This window comes from Triticum dicoccoides, chromosome 7A (genome assembly GCF_002162155.2).
Source record: "Triticum dicoccoides isolate Atlit2015 ecotype Zavitan chromosome 7A, WEW_v2.0, whole genome shotgun sequence".
Taxonomy (NCBI): domain Eukaryota; kingdom Viridiplantae; phylum Streptophyta; class Magnoliopsida; order Poales; family Poaceae; genus Triticum; species Triticum dicoccoides.
Genome location: NC_041392.1, coordinates 537,971,871 through 537,992,155, shown reverse-complemented (window position 1 = coordinate 537,992,155; position 20,285 = coordinate 537,971,871).

Sequence of the window (20,285 nt, the reverse complement as noted above, 5' to 3'; positions counted from 1 at the left end):
CAAACAAAAAAGAGTACATAAATTATTTATTGAATGACAGCAAGGAAAAATATTGGGTTATCTCCCAACAAGCGCTTTTCTTGAAAGCCTTTTAACTAGGCATTGATAATTTCAATGATGCTCACATGAAAGACAAGAATTGAAGCACAAAGAGAGCATCATGAAACACGTGACAAACACATCTAAGTCTAACATACTTCCTATGCATAGTCATCTTATAGGCAAACAAATTATCATAGCAGGCAAAAACTAGCATATGCAAGGAAGAGGAAAGAAACAGTAGCAATCTCAACATAACGAGAGGTAATTTAGCAACATGAAAACCTCTACAACCATATTTCCCTCTCTCATAATAATTACATGTGAGATCATAATCAAATTTAACAACATAGATATCATATAAAATATTCTCAACATGATCCACATGCATGCAAAGTTGACACTCTTCCAAAATAGTGGGATTAACATTAAGTAAAGTCATGATCTCTCCAAACCCACTTTTAGTATTATTGCAAACATTATTATCAATCTCATATTCATTATGGGGCTTAAATAAATTTTCAAGACTGTAAGAAGAATCACCCCAATCATGATCATTACAACAAGTAGTGGACTTAGCTAAACTAGCATCCCCAAGCTTAGGGTTTTGCATATTATTAGCACAATTGACATTAATAGAATTTATAATATCATCATTGCAATCATGATTTTTATTCAAAGATCTATCGTGAATCATTTCATAAAGTACTTCATCGCAATTTTCAGATTCACGAATTTCAAGCAAAACTTCATAAAGATAATCTAGTGCACAAAACTCACTAGCAATTGGTTCATCATAATTGGATCTCTTAAAAAGATTAGCAAGCAGATGAGGATCCATAGATCTTAGGTTCTCTGTTTAGCAATAAATAAACAATTATTCCAACCAAACGAGCCAAGTAAGACATCAAAGCAAATTGAAAGACGAACAGAAGAAGGGCGAATAAAACGGCAAGGGTGAAGTGGGGGAGAGGAAAACGAGAGGCAAATGGCAAATAATATAATGCGAGGGATAAGAGTTTGTGATGGGTACTTGGTATGTCTTGACTTGTGCGTAGACTCCCCGGCAACGGCGCCAGAAATGGCTCGTTGTCGGGAGTCAAATCTTGACTTGACTTGGCGCAAATCTCCCCGGCAACGACGCCAGAAATCCTTCTTGCTACCTCTTGAGCACTGCGTTGGTTTTCCCTTGAAGAGGAAAGGGTGATGCAGTAAAGTAGCGTAAGTATTTCCCTCAGTTTTTGAGAACCAAGGTATCAATCCAGTAGGAGATCACGCTCAAGTCCGACGCACCCACACAAACAAATAAGAACCTCGCAACCAACACGATAAAGGGGTTGTCAATCCCTTCACGGTCACTTACGAGAGTGAGATCTGATAGATATGATAAGATAGTATTTTTGGTATTTTTATGATAAAGAGAAATAAAAGATGCAAAGTAAAATAAATGGCAATGGAAATAACTAAGTACTGGAAGATTAATATGATGGAAGATAGACCCACGGGCCATAGGTTTCACTAGTGGCTTCTCTCAAGAGCATGAGTATTACGGTGGGTAAATGAATTACTATCGAGCAATTGATAGAATTGAGCATAGTTATGAGAATATCTAGGTATGATCATGTATATAGGCATCACGTCCGAGACAAGTAGACCGAAACGATTCTGCATCTACTACTATTACTCCACACATCGACCGCTATCCAGCATGCATCTAGAGTATTAAGTTCAAGAGAATAGAGTAATGCTTTAAGTAAGATGTCATGATGTAGAGGGATAAACTCATGAAATATGATGTAAACCCCATCTTTTTATCCTCGATGGCAACAATACAATACGTGTCGGTCCCCTTTCTGTCACTGGGATAGAGCACCGCAAGATTGAACCCAAAGCTAAGCAGTTCTCCCATTGCAAGAAAGATCAATCTAGTAGGCCAAACCAAACTGATAATTCGAAGAGACTTGAAAAGATAAACCAATCATACATAAAAGAATTCAGAGGAGAATCAAATATTGTTCATAGATAATCTGGATCATAAACCCACAATTCATTGGATCTCGACAAACACACCGCAAAAGAAGATTACATCGAATAGATCTCCAAGAATATCGAGGAGAACTTTGTATTGAGATACAAAGAGAGAGAAGAAGCCATCTAGCTAATAACTATGGACCCTTAGGTCTGAAATAAACTACTCACACATCACTGGAGAGGCCATGGAGTTGATGTAGAGGCCCTCCGTGATCGATGCCCCCTCCGGTGGAGCTCCGGAAAAGGCCCCAAGATGGGATCTCTCGGGTACAGAAGGTTGCGGCGGTGGAATTAGGTTTTCGTGGTGCTCCTGGATGTTTGGCGGGTATGTGGATATATATAGGAGGAAGAAGTACGTCGGTGGAGCAACGGAGGGCCCACGAGGGTGGAGGGCGCGCCCAGGGCGGTAGGCGCGCCCCTGCCTCATGCCTTCCTCCGTTGTTTCTTGACGCACACTCCAAGTCTCCTGGATCACGTTCGTTGAGAATATCACGTTCCCAAAGGTTTCATTCTGTTTGGACTCCGTTTGATATTCCTTTTCTTCGAAACCCTAAAATAGGAAAAAACAGCAATTTGGGCTAGGCCTCCGATTAGTAGGTTAGTCCCAAAAATGATATAAAAGTGTAAAATAAAGCCCATTAACATCCAAAATAGATAATATAATAGCATGGAGCAATCAAAAATTATAGATACATTGGAGACGTATCAGTAGGATATAAACACCATGAACATAAATATCATGGAGGCCATGTTGGTTTTGAATCAACTACATATGTGAACATGTGCCAAGTCAAGCCACTTGAAACATTCAGAGCAGGATACCATACTAACATACTACATCATAACCATTTTTATGCATGTTGACATTCAAAATAAATCATTATCTGCTCCTAGCTACTTAAGCATGGCATGAGCAACTATAATCTCTAATTGTCATCACTAACGTGTTTACTCATAATATGCTAAATCATGGATGCCGAGTTAAACATATTTACACAAACAAAAACAAGAAGAGTTCATACCAACTTTTCCTTGCCACAGTCACTTCCTCAAATTATTGTCATTATTGTTGCCTTCCACTTTGCATGCCCAAATGATATGAAAATAATAATAGTGCAAGAGTTCCATGGACTAAGCTAGAATATGCAAACATTTTATTCAAAAGAGAATACAAGGTAATATTGGCTCTTCATTAGATCCACAACAATGCATATGAGAGCCACTCAACAATTTCATCATGGTATTCCCCCTATGACGACTCAAAGAAAAACAAAGAAATTAAGAGAAACACACTGATTTTTGTTTGGAGTTTTTAGTTTTTCCAAAGAAAGCAAATTAACAAAGGAAAACGAGAACGAGAAAAACCATTTACACGAGAAAGCTCTTAACAAGCAAAAGAAGAAATGAGAAATCTTTTTGGGTTTTCTTTTAATACTACAAACTAATTAAACAAGGAAAAAATGAAAAGAAGGAAGAAATATTTTTGGATTTTTAAAAGTTTTTCAAACACACAAGAAGAAAGCGAAAATAATACTAACATGGATTGTACAATGAAAGGGGATGAACACCGACAACTGGAATGAATGTGTGAACATGAATGTAATGTATGTGAGAAATATGTACTCCCCCAAGCTTAGGCTATTGGCCTAGCTTGGTAATCACCACCCGTAGTAGCCATGGGGTCCGGTATGAAAATGGCGAGGCAGAGGCACTCGAGTGTCCCAAGGTTGGGCCTTGTTCAACACTGCAGCCAACTCGTTCTTGTAAGTAGTAATACCCGATGGCATGATGATGTATCCATTCCTGGCATGAGAATCAAACAAATAGGGTGGAGGCTACGAAATAATATCACGAGTATCCTCACTAAATACCAAGTTATAATGAATGTGGTGAGGAAGCTTAGGGTTATCAATAAAGTGGTGATCTATCATTGACTGATGATCTAGGTAAATCCTAGGCAACAAATAATCATTATGGCGTATATCAACATGGAAACGTCTCGCTAGCGTAAATACCACCATGAATTTTACCCCCGGTCCTATTAGTGTGCAGGCGGCGTGCGATGATAGCTCCAAGGCTATAAGTGTTGTCACTTAAAAGTGCACGATGTAAAATGGCGAGGTCAGGGGCATTGAGCGTGCCACCTTCCTCCCTAGCAGTTAAACATTTTCCTATGAATAAAGCAAAGTAATGCACATTAGGAAAATGCAAACTAGTGGTTCGGGCTTTCGACACGCCCCTATATTCTCCCACAGTTAAAGTACGAAGAAAGCCATCGAACTCCTCTGGTCGAGGCTCCCTTAGTTCCCCATTAGAGGGGATCAGACATATCTCACAAAATTCCGCAAGTGGTATCTCATGATGTTCAACATATAAATCAAAGCGTACCATGTGAATATCAAGCCTATGCAAGAAATGAATTTTTTCACAAAGGAGTTTGTAAGGATGTGGTATTGGTCACACTCATCTGCGAGGAAGTCGGTCAACCCGACATTTGCAATGAATTGCGCAACCTCTTGGTGAAACTCGTCTTTGTCCATGAAAGCATTATGTGGCCATTCACACGGATGGACCTCCATCCTACGCGAGTGTTAAGGTAATGGTCCGGGGCATCCCCAATGACCCCCTGGAGACTCCGGCTTCAATAACCTCTCTGGAGGAAGTTCATTTTCCTAAGAACAAAATTCTGATTTTTTGGACCACAAAAATATGTTAACAAAACTTCACAAGATTGATACCAACTACTCATATGAACGTCTAGAGGCTATTGAGGGAGTTTTGGACTAAGGGGTCCTCAGGCGTCCGGCCTGTTAGCCATGGGCTGGACTGATGGGCTGTGAAGATATGAAGACCGAAGACTGCACCCGTGTCCGGGCGGGACTCTCCTTGGCGTGGAAGGCAAGCTTGGCGATCAAATAAGTAGATTCCTTTCTTTGTAACCGACCTTATGTAACCTTAGATCCCCCCGGTATCTATATAAACCGGAGGGCTTAGTATGGAGGGAGGATAATCATTATCATAGCCACACAAGCTAGACCTCTAGGGTTTAGCCATTACGATATCGTGGTAGATCAACTCTTGTAGTACTCATATTCATCAAGATCAATCAAGCAGGAGGTAGGGTATTACCTCCATAGAGAGGGCCTGAACCTGGGTCAACATCGTGTCCCCTGTCTCCTGTTACCATCGACCGTAGACGCACAGTTCGGGACCCCCTACCCGAGATCCACCGGTTTTGACACTGACATTGGTGCTTTCATTGAGAGTTCCACTATGACGTCGATGACAGGATCGATGGCTCGCCTTGTTCTCAAGGACAATATCACCGCCGGAGGAGCACTGGCCCCAGGCCAAACCCTCTGGCTAGGCGGCTTTACCATGACCGCCCGTTCAGTTGTTAAGCCGACAATGACCTCCCGAGTCATCGAAAATCCCCTTCGTATCGACTTCGAACACTCCAAGTAGATGGATCCAGTGAAGCTTTCGTCTTTAAACGAGCTCCTAGATCGCATCGTCGCCCTGGGCGTCGCCACATACTACGATCGAATTGGGCTTAAACCCGATCAGAGAGAAATCAAATCTCCACCGATCACCCACCAGATAGCGATAGTCGAGAAGCGAGACGACAACTCTTCCTTCATACTAAAGACGGACTATGTCCGGATCTCCGACTTCGAAGAGCCGGACACCCATTTGCGAGGAGATGCATCCTGCCCTCCGAATATAGAATCGGACGATGGGCCTAAGAAATCAGTGGATATCCCGGAGCCCGATCTGTTAAGTTCGGAATTCCTACAGACTCCGGATCCAAAATTGGGTCAGGGTTCAGATTTAAAACCACCCACCCACCCAAATATAAGCGCTCTCATGAGCATACAACAGCAGTTTCAGAAAACGGTCCACCACTTCTGGGCCAGATTCCTTCTTGTCAAAGACAAGATTAAAGATTGCCGCGACGAGGAAGCGATCTCAGCGTTCCGCAACAATTGCACGGACAAAGGAATCCTCAACGCCATCAACCGCCGTCGCATACTACAGTTCGCTGACTTGGCAACTATCGTACAGAAGTACAACGCAATGGAAAGCGCCTAGAAAACTTAGGCAGCCCGTTGGGAACCATCGGTCCCCACTCAATCCCTCATTCAGGCGAAAAGGGCGCACCCTTGCAACATGCCCGGTCCAATAGTAAAGAAATATAAGTCCAGTATGAGGCGCGGAACCGTTCTGGAAGGATGGCTCGACGGGCCATGCAAAATACATGCAACACCGGATAACATACCAACACATAGCCTTAGATCATGTTGGATACTCCGGCAAGTGGCCAAGAGCGGCGATGATATCCTCACCAAGAATACCCCAGAACAACACCCCCCAGAAGACGATGACCCCAAAGTACTAACGGTCTTCGAGACATTTTCCTCAAACAATTGGCACAAAAGAGAACTATGCGAACTCGCCAAAGTCTGTCAAATAGCAGTAATAAACCCTTGGAATGACATGGCTATAACTTTTAATGTCGGTGACGAACCAAAATACAGGACAGCCCGAGCACCAGCCGCCTTGGTCCTCAGTCCAATCGTGGATGGCTTCCGGCTCACCAAGGTCCTCATGGACGGTGGCAGCGGACTAAACCTCATCTACGAAGATACACTCCACAAAGTGGAAATAGACAGGAGCTGCATTGAGCAAAGCAGCACGACCTTCCGAGGAATCATTCCTAGTCGGGAGGCGCGGTGTGCGGGAAAAATAACACTCGACGTGGTATTCGGCACATCAGAGAATTATCGGTCCGAAGAAATAACCTTCCAAGTGGCCCCTTTCAACAGCAGATATCATGCCCTCCTGGGGCGGGAGGCATTCACACGCTTCCAAGCTGTACCTCATTACGGGTACATGAAGCTTAAGATGCCCAGGCCCAAAGCCATAATCACTCTTGCGAGTGAACCGGACATAGCACTCCGCACCGAAAATAAAACCGCATCCCTGGCCCTTGAGGCACTATCTGAAGCCCTCGCGGCCGAAGAATTAACCGCACCGCGCTCCACGGTGGACAGGGACGATGTGATCTTAGACAAACGCCTCAAATCCACCTCCTTCAAGCCAGCGAAAGAAATAGTCAAATTCCAGGTCCATCCAACGGACCCCAAAAAGACAACATCTATTGGGGCACAACTAGACCCAACGGTCGACGCCGCGCTACGGGATTTTCTTCGCGAAAACTGGGATATATTCGGCTGGCACCCTTCTGACATGCCAGGAATCCCGCGCAAGCTGGCCGAACACAGCCTCAACATATTAAAGGGATACAAACCGGTCAAACAAACACTACGGCGGTTTTTTCAAACCCAAACGTCAAGCCATGGGAGAGGAGCTAGCGAAGCTAATCGAGGTTGGATTCATTAGAGAAATAAAATACCCGGACTGGCTGGCAAACCTGGTGATGGTACCAAACAAGGATAAATCCTGGCGCCTGTGCATCGATTTTAAAGACCTCAATAAGGCTTGCCCTAAGGATCCCTTCCCCCTCCCCTGCATTGATCAAATCATTGATGCTACCGCAGGACACGACTCACTGTGTTTCCTCGATGCATATTTCGGATACCATCAAATCAAAATGAAGGAGTCCGACCTAGCTGCAACAACATTCATCACCCCATATGGGCCATTCTGCTTCAACACCATGCCCTTCGGGCTCAAGAACGCCGGCGCACCTACCAACGCATGATCCAAACATGCCTAGAGAAACAGATCAGAAAGACAGTTGAAGCCTATGTGGACGACGTCGTAATCAAGACAAGGCACGTCGAAACATTAATAGACGACCTACGTCTCACGTTTGACAACCTCCACGCATATGACATTAAGATCAATCCAGAAAAGTGTGTTTTTGGCGTCCCCGCAGGAAAGCTGTTGGGCTTCATCGTCTCCAATAGAGGAATTGAAGCAAATCCAGCCAAAATTTGAGCTCTGTCACAATTGGCTACGCCAACAGACCTTAAACAAGTCCAAAAACTCACGAGTTGCGTGGCAGCTCTAAGCCGCTTTATCTCCAGATTGGGAGAAAAGGCACTGCCACTCTATCGCCTTCTACGGCGAACCGATCACTTCGAGTGGACGGACGCGACAACAGCCGGACTGGAAGAAATAAAAACACTTCTAGCGAGCAACCCAATCTTGGCCACACCAAACGTCGGTGAACCCATGTTGCTATACATATCGGCAACACATCAAGTGGTGAGCACCATACTCGTCATTGAACGAAAAAGGACGGACACAAATTCCCGCTTCAGAAGCCAGTATACTACGTATCCACTGTCCTTACACCATGCAAATCCCGGTACCACCATTATCCAAATATAGCATACGCAGTCTTCATGGCATCCCAAAAGCTACGACACTATTTCCAGGAGTGTTCGATCACGGTGGCCTCCGAGGTACTACTCAACGACATAATAAACAACTGCGATGCCACGGGCCGGATTGCCAAATGGGCCATTGAGCTCCTTCCATTCGATATTACATACAAACCACGTCGAGCTATTAAATCCCAAGTACTGGCCGACTTCGTCACCGAATGGACAGAGGCCGAACTCCCTAAAGAGTACGGCACATATTCCAATTGGGTCATGTATTTCGATGGCTCCAAAATGCTGGCAGGGCTAGGAGCGGGCGTTGTTTTAACGTCCCCCACTGGAGACGTCGTTCAGTACGTACTCCAAATACTATACACAGACTCCAACAACGCAGCCGAATACGAGGCCTTATTTCATGGTCTCCGGATGGCTGTCTTCATGGGCATGCAACGCCTGGAAGTGCGTGGGGACCCAAACCTCGCAGTATCTCAAATAAATGGAGACGATGCCAAAGATCCGAAGATGGCAGCTTATCGTAATGCCGTCCTAAAAATGTCGGCTCGGTTCGAGGGGCTCGGGTTCCATCACATGGCCCGAGAAAGTAATCAAGCGGCGGATGTTCTTGCTCGTATCGGCACCAAGCGCGACCCTATCCCACCTAATATCTTTCTGGAAAGGCTTTTTAAGCCATCCGTGGTGTGGCAGGGGGAAAGCGGCAATACTAGTCCGGATCCAAACACAACCCCAGATTCCGAACCCACCGATATCATCAGAGGCTCAGCCACCGAGATAACACTGTCGGCCCATCTCATTATGGCAGTCATTGCCCCATGGACCGAACCCTTCTTGGCCTACCTTAATAGGAAAGAACTTCCTAAGTATCAGAATGATGCCCGCCGCATTGTCCGGCGTTCGAAGGCCTACAAGGTTCACGACGGAGAGCTCTATAAGAAAAGCGCTACCGGAGTCCTTCAAAGATGTATCTTCGAGGAGGTGGGGCGGCAGCTCCTGGCTGAGATTCATGCCGGTCTCGGCGGGCACCACGCCGCAGCTCGGGCCCTTGTTAGCAAGGCCTTCTGCATAGGGTTTTATTGGCTGACGGCCCGAGCAGATGCACATGACCTTGTCCAACATTGCGTTGGATGCCAACTCTTCGCCAACCAAAGCCACATGCCCCCACTGCCCTACAAACAATACCCATCACTTGGCCTTTCATGGTCTGGGGACTGGATATGGTTGGACCCCTTAAAGGAGTAAGCCATAAGAAAAAATATCTGCTGGTCATGGTGGATTAATTCACTAAGTGGATAGAGGCCAAACCAGTTAAAACGGCCAAGTCCGGGCCGGTGATAGAATTCATATCCAGCGTCGTACACCGTTATGGTGTTCCACATAGCATCATCACTGATAACGGCTCCAACTTCACAGCCGATGAAGTGAAAACCTGGTGCACTAATCTAGGCATCAAGCTCGATGACGCCTCTATCTATCATTCACAGACAAATGGTCAAGTCAAACAAGCTAATGGTCTTATTATGAGCGGCATCAAGCCTAGACTAGTGCGGTCTTTGAAGGAATCAGACACACACTGGGTTGAGGAGCTCGACTCCGTACTCTGGGGGCTGCAGACCACGCCCAATCGCACTACCGGATACACACCTTTTTTCATGGTGTACGGCGTAGAGGCCGTGCTACCCTGCTACATTATACATGACTCACCTCGGGTGCGCATGTATGAAGAGAGAGAGGCCGAGCTCGATCGGCAGGACAGCCTAGACGCCCTAGAGGAGGAGCGTGACGTTGCAAAAGCCCGTTCTGCATTTTATCAACAACAGGCCCGCAGATATCAAAGCAGAGAAGAACGGGCCAAGACTTATAACGTTGGCGAACTCGTTCTACGCTTGCCGGAAAAGAAAAAGGACAAACTCAAGCCCAAATGGGAGGGTCCCTTCATCATTGACGAAGTTCTCACCGGAGGAGCGTACCACCTGTGTGATGCGTCAGATAATCGCCTCGAGCCGAACCCCTGGAACGCGGCCAGACTCCGAAGGTTCTATGCCTAAGCGCCGAACTCTTTGTTCATCTCCTTCTCCCCGCTGTTTCCATAATACATTTTTTCGTCTTTCTCTCTCTTTTCGTTTTTCTCTTTAGCCCTAAAGCTTTCGTGCGGTTAGACCGCGCACCCCTAATGCACACATATGCTTTAAAATATGTACGTCCATTATACCTAGGGGCTTCCTGTACAGAAGCTTGCTATTATTATCCGAGCATCAAGCTCATCACATATGCGTTTTTCCCATATGTACCTTTTCTTCACCATTATATGCATCAATATGACTTAAGTTTTGGCCAAGCTGGGTTGCTTGGCTCCTGTGCTTATGCCCTACGTTCCCGTTAGTTCAGCTAGGGCATAAAGGGAGCACCTCTGCGATTGTTATTGCCGGGTCATCCGGATGTGTACCTCAGACTGGGTGAAGCCGAAAGCTAGCGTTTTAAGGGAATATTCGGTCGGTGGATTAAAGATGTTTCTTGCATTCGCTCCATTGCGAACCCCCAGAAGATATATATATATATATATATATATATATATATATATATATATATATATATATATATATATATATATATACCGTGATTTTTTCAATCATAGTTCGGACATGCACTGTAACGCATGCACACCCATGGAAAGGAACCCTTAACGGAACTATTCTCTTTGGAAGATGTTTCTTACAACTTTAATGTAATATAACATAACTAGCCGAATACAACTTATCTGTTCAGGCAACTATGACCCCTAAGCCTGGTTTCCATGCATTCCCCGGTCTATTCGGCCGCACGGGTATTCAGAAACACTCCGCACCTTAGGGTCCCGAGGTTGAAGCGAAAAGGCATGCCATGACAACCGTTTTACAATTCAGCTAGAATTTACATATGTCAAGGAAAGTACATAGTCACTTAGACTCATAAATTTCCTCCTCTATACCATCCAATAGGCTATCTAACTTCCAATCCTGTTGGGAATATTTGGCAGCTACTGCTACTTGGTCATATACCAAATTAACGGGCACTTCTTTCCCATCTGACCCTAAAGGTCTGACCCGGGCCATGTGATTCGGATCAAGCTTGGTATACCGTGTTTTCACCATGGCCCATGCCTCTCGCGCACCCTCCCAACAGGCCGATATTTTCCATAATCGGATACATCGCCGCGCTCCCTTAAATAGCTCTACAAGCTCCTCCATACTTCCTGGAGGGGAGGCGGATGGCCACAAGGCCTTAGCAACACTCCGAATTGCCTGCCGAGCTTGCTCGTGCATTTGCGACAGCCCCTGCAGCAGATCATCCGACAATCCGGACATATCCTCTTCGGGACGGCCTGCCAGCATACCTGCAAACATAAGTTTGTCAGTACCTTTCATCTCAGAACTATTATAAGGTAAGTTCGGTCACATACTGAATATGCCGCCTCACAACCTTTTATTCTCCTTCACGGAGTCGGCCAGTTGGGCCCGCACATCTTTCAGTTCCTCATCCAGCTGGATGTTGGAATCCTGGAGTTTGTTTTTCTCCTCTCTGACTCAGGTCAAAATACGCTCGCCAGCGGCATGTAGTCTTTTCGCCTCTTTCTTACCCGTTTGAGCGGCCTTCAGTTTCTCTTCCAGTTGGTCCGACGACCCTGTTATGAGACAAGCAACGGTATCAGCACAACTGCCATATAATCATTGTTTCTTGATGGAGGGAAACATTACCAGGAGACACCTTCTTGGATTTCTCCAGTTCGGCACGGGCAGCAGTTAGCTGCGTCTGACACCTTTTTAGCTCCTGGCTAGCAGGTCGTTCTTCTCCGTAAGAACCTGGTTATACAACGATACTTTGTGGCTCGGGGGCTACTGGCATATGGTTATCATACTCGGACAAAGTAAACTTACCCGCACATCTTTTAAATGCTGCTTTGTGGCTCTATTAAGCCCATCTTGAGAAGCTCGGATATATGCATCAGCCGAGCTGAAGGCATTAAATGCCTCTTTTGAAAAGCCGGGGTCTTGTAAAACGGCCCTGCTACACCGATGATTCATGGCGCTCTCCACTTCCGAGTTAGTGACAGATACATCATGCGAATCCTCGGCTGGAGGACAGTCCGGCGTTACCCCCGCATCAGCCCCCGTCTTTACGGCAGGATCTGGATCCTGGCTGTGGGAAGTATGACCGACCGGACCCCCGGATATAGTCCGGCACACCTTTTTCCTGATACAGGATAAACAGAAAGGTCATAGTTGGATGTGACTACCAAGGTGCATATGTGCAAATCCATACCTCTTTGATGAGGGCTCAACCGTATCTTCGTTTTCCTTCCTCTCCGAAGGCTTGCCCGGTGTGGGGGCCACTCTCTTCGGAGATGCCCCTGGGGCAGCATGGCACGTCGAACGCCTCCCCTGTTGAGCATAGGACAGTGCGGTGGGTGAGGAAGAATGATAAAACTCTCTTGGACAAGGTATCTCCGGATTACTTACATTCGAAGCAGGAAGGAAACCGGGGAAATCGGCGAGGATGGGTACATCCGTACCATCATAGCTCATCTGGTAGAATATTCCATCCTTGAGCTCCACAAATATGTCCGGATCTTCCTCATATCCGGGGTCAAGATCCCGGTTGCGATTCTCCGGCTGAGGGGCAGGGTCGTGGATCCCCTCGACAGCCTTTCGCCATTCCTGTTATAAGCGGATAAGATACTGCCTGTCAAGAATGATTTAGGGACAGGAGTAAAATAGTGGAGTTAAAGCTTACCCAGCCGGGAGGATTATACATGGAAGACCCGTCTCGATATTGGAGACGGGTGAACTCCTCCTTCTCCCCTTTATACAGTTCGGCCAATATTTTGGCCAGGGCGGCGGGGGTCTTTGGGACCTTCCAACCATAGTGTGAGGCGTCGTCTTCCCCGTTATAATGCCACATGGGCAAACCTTTGTATTGGAGTGGATGGACCCCCCGCGCTATGGAGATCTCCATTACCTTGACTATTGACAATTCGGACTGGGCAAGCATCTTAATATTGCCCAGCAGCAAGCTGATCTCTACACTATCCTCTTCCTTGAGGCTCCGAGGACGCCAACTATGGCGTTTCTTCAACGGAGCACTTGAAAACTCGGGGAGGCCCATATAGACGGGGTCGGGTAGAGCGACGTCATCGATGTAGAACCATTCAGAAGGCCACTCTTCGGAAGCTTCCTTCGGCGTGACGGACAGGTATTCGGTCCTAGCGATGCGCCACACTTTGGCTCCTCCCACTTCAAAAATTGACCCACCTTGATTATGAGGGACGAGGCAGAACAGTCTTCTCCATAAATCGAAATGGGCCTCACAGCCCAGGAATAGCTTGCATAGAGCGACATAACCCACAATATGAAGGATAGAGGCGGGAGTGAGACTGTGCAGTTGGAGGCCGTAATACTCCAGCAGACCTCGGAGGAAGGGATGTATCGGAAATTTGACACCTCTTAATAAGAAGGGGACGAAGCATACTTATTCTCCCCTGGACGGATTGGAGAAGTTCTCCGCTTGAGCCCCGCCCTTGAAGGACGTCATCCCTTCTCGTACGGGGACCAAATCTGCGGGGGGAAGAAAGCCCTATGTTTGTAGCTTCACCAGCTGAGTGTGAGAAACCGAACATCTCTCCCAATCCCCCTTTTCGGAGTTGTGGGGACGAGAGGAAGAGCTAGGAGCGCTAGCCATGTTGGGGTGGTTTTGCTCCACAAGCTCTGAGGGTTTCTTCTGTGAGATTTGGAGGGGATCTGAGATCTATTCTCTTTAAATAGGCACCTTTCTGGTACGGTCAGGGTGGTATATGCAAAAATACTCTGACCTCTCGCATTCACTCGACACTTGGAAACTAAAGTTATCGATGCGCAGAAGCCGAGGGGTACAACATTAAATGGAAGGCCGAACACACTACTTGGAAGTCATCATTGGAGGAACCCGCCGTGCAATGCCGAAGACAATCTATGCGCCGAACACCTCGTCATTGAAGACTGGTTCGGGGGCTACTGAGGGAGTCCTGGACTATGGGGTCCTCGGGCGTCCGACCTGTTAGCCATGGGCCGGACTGATGGTCTGTGAAGATACGAAGACCGAAGACTGCACCTGTGTCCAAACGGGAATGTCCTTGGCGTGGAAGGCAAGCTTGGCAATCAAATAAGTAGATTCCTTTCTTTGTAACTGACCTTATGTAACCCTAGATCCCCCCGGTATCGATATAAACCGGAGGGCTTAGTCCGGAGGGAGGACAATCATTGTCATAACCACACAAGCTAGACCTCTAGGGTTTAGCCATTACGATCTCGTGGTAGATCAACTCTTGTAGTACTCATATTCATCAAGATCAATCAAGCAGGAAGTAGGGTATTACCTCCATAGAGAAAGCCCGAACCTGGGTAAACATCATGTCCCCTGTCTCCTATTACCATCGACCTTAGACACATAGTTCGGGACCCCCTACCCGAGATCCGCCGGTTTTGACACCGACAGCTATATCAAGCATTCAAACTACTTAGAACTCAAAGAATTCAACATGCAAGCTCATTTTCAGTAGCACCAAGAGCAGGAAAATACGGAAAATATAATCCACTAAAACAAAAACTAATTTTAGCAATGAAGGAGTCACACACCAAGGATCAATCCCCCAAAATAGTTTCGGCAACAGAGCTCCGAGCAAAGAGATCGAAAATCTCAGGTTTGGGAGCAAGAACACGAGGGAGAGAGCTACAAAGATTTTTTTCTGGAGGTAGGGGATGAAGTGGGTTGAATGGATAAGTGAGTGGGGTCTTGTGGACCCCACAAGGCATCTTGGCGCGGCCAGTGGGTGGTTGCGCCCTGTTGCCTTGCCCCACAAAGCATCTTGGCGACGCTAGGGGGTGGCTGCGCCCTGTTGCCTTGTGAGCAACAGGGGCACCTCCCTGGGATGTATTAAGTGCCAAAAATTCTTAAATATTACAGAAAAAATCATGTTAAAATTCTACCACATTCTAAGCACTTTTATTTTGGGCCATTTCTATTGCACGGATAATTCAGAAAATAGGATAATCATGTCATTTTAATTTATTAAACTATAAATGACAGAGAGCAAACTAAGATTATAGAAGGTTATGCTTGCTAAATTAACCGACCACGTGCACCTAAAAAATAATCCATTACTAAGGTTGATCAAGTCTTATTAACAAACTATTTCTGAGTAACATACAACTAAAGAATTTTTGTATAACACTAGGTTACCTCAATGGGGATATGCATCCCCCCAACAACATATAAGAGTTTCATATTTCTTTTGATAGGAGGGAGAGGGAATTTGAAACCCCCAATAGTGGTTGTCGAAACCTTTTCAATACAATTGATACCATTCACCGAACTTTGTTTCTTCGGAAAATAAACCATATGCTCACTACCATTAACATTGAAAGTGAACTTACTTTTGTTGAAATCAATAACAGCCCCTGTAGTATTCAAAAAGGGTCTACCAATGATAATCGACATGTTGTCATCCTTGGACATATCAAGAATAGCAATGTCTTTTAAGATTGTAACATTTGGAACTACAACAGGCACATCCTCACAAATACCAATAGGTATAGTAGTTGATTTATCATCCATTTGCAAAGATGTTTCAATAGGTGTAAGTTTATTCAAATCAAGTCTTAATATAAAGGCATAACAATAACACCGGCTCCCAAATCACATAAAGAAGTTTTGGCATAACTTCTTTTAATGGAGCATGGACTGTATTTCTTTTATTTTATTGACTTTCTATGCGTGACATTGATGAAAATGTCCCACAAACTCTGCTCCATTATGATTTTATTTCATTTGCAAAATTTAAAAAGAACAAAAGATTTTTCATACATGATCTGTTATTTTACGTGTATTTTCCTTATCACTTGATTAAAAAAATTATGTGGCTATTTTATCCTAATATTTCTATGCTACAACTAACAAGTGGGCCCAAAACCAGAGGGACGCCAGTGTATAGTCCCATCAGCTTCGTCTTCTATGTTCATCTCCTTCACTGAAAACCCCCACTCGCCCGCGTATAGTCCCATATCCAGTCTCTCGCCCCCTCTCGCCACCCGTCATCGGCGCGTATCGCGACCATACTTGGCCGGAGCTTCATCTATGCCGACGAGGATTGCTGCCATCTTTCCCCCTTGATCCAACACGCTGATACGTCTCCAACGTATCCATAGTTTTTTGATTATTCCATGCTATTAAAGTATCATTCTTGGATGTTTTATATTCATTTACTAGCAACTTTATATCATTTTTTGGGACTAACCTATTGACATAGTGCCCAGTGCGAGTTGCTGTTTTTGCTTGTTTTATACTTCGGAGAATATCCATATCAAACGGAGTCTAAAGGCAATGAAACTTTTTGGAGATTTTCCTTCCTTCTCAGAAGACACCCAGGAGGCCCAAGATGTGCACCAGTGGGGCCTTGTGGGGCCCACTAGGCACCAGGGCGCGTCAGGGCCCTCAGGCGCGCCCTAGTGGGTAGTGGGGCCCATAGGCACCCCCTCCACCGCCTCTCAGCTCTATAAATACTCTAATATTCCAGAAACCCTAGGCGAGTCGTCGAAACACAATTCCAGCCGCCACAAGTTCCAGAACCACGAGATCTAATCTAGAGGCCTTCTTCGGCACTCTGCTGGAGGGGTCAATAATCACGGAGGGGTTCTTCATCATCACCCTTGCCCCTCTGATGATGCGTGAGTAGTTCACCACTAACCTATGAGTCCGTAGGCAATAGCTAGATGGTTTCTTCTCTCTTTTTGATCTTCAATACAATGTTCTCCTCGATGTTCTTGGAGATCTATTTGATGTAATGACTTTTGCGGTGTGTTTGTTGGGATTCGATGAATTGCGAATTTCGATCAGATCTATCTATGAATATTATTTGAGTCTTTGTTGAACTCTCCTATGCATGATTGTTATAGCCTCGTATTTCTTCTTCGAAACTTTGGTTTGGTTTGGCCAACTAGAATGATTTTTCTTGCCATGGGAAGAGGCGCTTTGTGATGGGTTCGATCTTGCGGTGCTCAATCTCAGTGACAGAAGGAGACATGGCACACATGTATCATTGCCATTAAAGATAAAAAGATGGGGTCTATTCCTACATGAATAGATCTTGTCTACATCATGTCATCGTTCTTATCGCATTACTCCATTTTTCCATGAACTTAATACACTAGATGCATGCTGGATAGCGGTCGATGTGTGGATTAATAGTAGTAGATGCAGGCAGGAGTCGGTCTACTAATCTTGGACGTGATGCCTATATACATGATCATTTCTTTGGATATCGTCATAATTATTTGCTCTTCTATCAATTGCCCAACATTAATTTGTTTAGCCACCATATGCTATTTTCTTGAGAGAAGCCTCTAGTGAAATCTACGGCCCATGGGTCTATTTCTTATCATATTATTTTCAGATCTATTAATCCAAAAATCCAAAAATACCTTGCTGCACTTTTCCTTTCTTTATTTTATTTTGTGTTTTTGCTAGATCCATTTGCCAATCTCGTACAATTTAGTCTATCTCAATACCGAGGAGGAATTGACAACTCCCCTCTTACGTGTTGGGTTGCAAGTTTTTGTGATATATGTGCAGGAGTTGTTTACATAGTGTTGCTTGGTTCTGCTACTGGATTGCTAACCTTGGTTTCATAACTAAGGGAAATACCTACTGTTGTTGTGCTACATCATCCTCTCCTCTTCGGGGAATTACCAACACATATACAAGCAATCAGGAAGAATTTCTGGCGCTGTTGCGAGGGAGACATCATCAACATCTATCAGGTTCCTATGCACAAACTCTCATCTCCTTGAAATTACTTTATTTACCATTTGCCTCTTGTTTTCATCTCCCCCACTTCTAAAATGTTTTCAGAAAAACACAAAAATAATTGCCTTCTTTTTGTTTGCCCTTTTGTTGTGGTCATCTCGTCAACATGACTACCCCTCCTTTATCACCGGACTTGAAGATCTTTACTTCAAACAAAAGCAAGGAGAAAGTTTGAAAGATGCTTGATAAAGGTTAATGGAATCCTATCATATCTGCAGTATAAAAGGTGATGCAAAGATTTTGCTTCACAATTTTTATATAGGTTTAACCATGCATCATAGACAACTCTTGGATTTTTCCGCTAAAGGATTTTTTTTGAGATTGATGCTAATGCTTCCTATGAAATAATAGAGGGAATATTGGGAGTTCCACCACCAAAAAAGGGATTTACTTTTATGCAAGAAGGGATTCAAATATTAGACAAATTGGGCGATCTACAAAAAAAGGTTGAGTTGAAAAAGTCTAATGAACCCCTCAAACATATTAGTGGAAACCTCAATCACATGAATACTTTGATTACTCTATGTAATAAGCGGTTGGATATTTTAGATCTTAATATGGTCTCTTTTACCGAGAATATTAGGAAGCGTAAAGAGCCTCCTGGGTTTGAGAAAACTCTTACAAATAGAGCCAAAACTAAAGCTGACAATACTTGAATCTATGCATTATGCCTAGCTAGGGGCATAAAATAGTAACGCTTGTTGGGAGGCAACCCAATGAATAAAATATGTTTTTCTCGTTTCTTCTTGTTTTTGTGTGTTGACACAATTATGCTACTGTCATGATTGTGTATTTATGTTTTAATTAGTGTTTGTGCCAAGTAAAGCCTTTAGGATCATGTTGGGTGATAGTTGATTTGATCTTGTTGGAAAATAGAAACTTTTACGCCGAGTAACATAATTGTTAAAAATCACAGAAGCGTGATAAAATTCTGAATTTTCCACAAAAGATTGATATACAAATTGCCTACGTTGTACTAATATTCCATAAGTTTTGGAGTTACAAAAGTATAGTCAAAGTCCTGATTACTACAGATTGTTATGTTTTTGACAAATTCTGCTTTCATTGCATTGTGTGCTTATTTTGATGAATCTATGGATTGTATCAAAGGGTATAAGCCATGGTAAAGTTAGAATATAGTAGGTATAATGCAATAATAAAATATGAATGGGTTTGCAACAGTACTTAAAGTGGTGATTTGCTTTATTATACTAATGGATCTCACGAAGGTTTTTGTTAAGTTTTGTGTGATTGAAGTTTTCAAGTTTTGGGTGAGATCACGATGGATGAAGGAATTAGGAGTGAAAAGAGCCTAGGCTTGGGGATGGCCATGGCACCCCAAGGTAACATTCAAGGAGAACCAAACAACTAAGCTTGGGGATGCCCTAGAAGGCATGCCCTCTTTCTTCTAACAACCATCTGTAATTTTACTTGGAGCTATATTTTTATTCGTCACATATCATGAGTTTTGCTTGGAGCGTCTTGTATTATATGAGTCTTTGCTTGTTTTGCTTTTTAGTTTTTCACAATCATCCTTGCTGGACACACCTATTTGAGAGAGCCATAATGATGCCATGATTTGTTTGAATTGCTCTATATGCTTCACTTAAATTTTTTGAGCTATGGAATTGCTCTAGTGCTTAACTTATATCTTTTTTAGCATGGTGGTTGTTAAGTTTTTGAGGAAATATACTCTCATGCTTCACTTAGATCAATTTGAGAGTTAGTAGAATTTTGAAGAAATATCCTCTCATGCTTCACTTATATTATTTTGAGAGATTGAAAATTTTGAAGAAATCTTTATGCTCTTGTTCCTCACTTAAATTTGTTTGAGAGCTTGTTAAAGCAATGGTAATATATGAAACTAGTCCCAAAGTGATAGATATTCAAGAGGGATAATAAAAACTATCATGAAGATCATTGGATATTAAAACTTGATTCCTTGTAATAGTTTTGTGATATGTAGATAGTAAT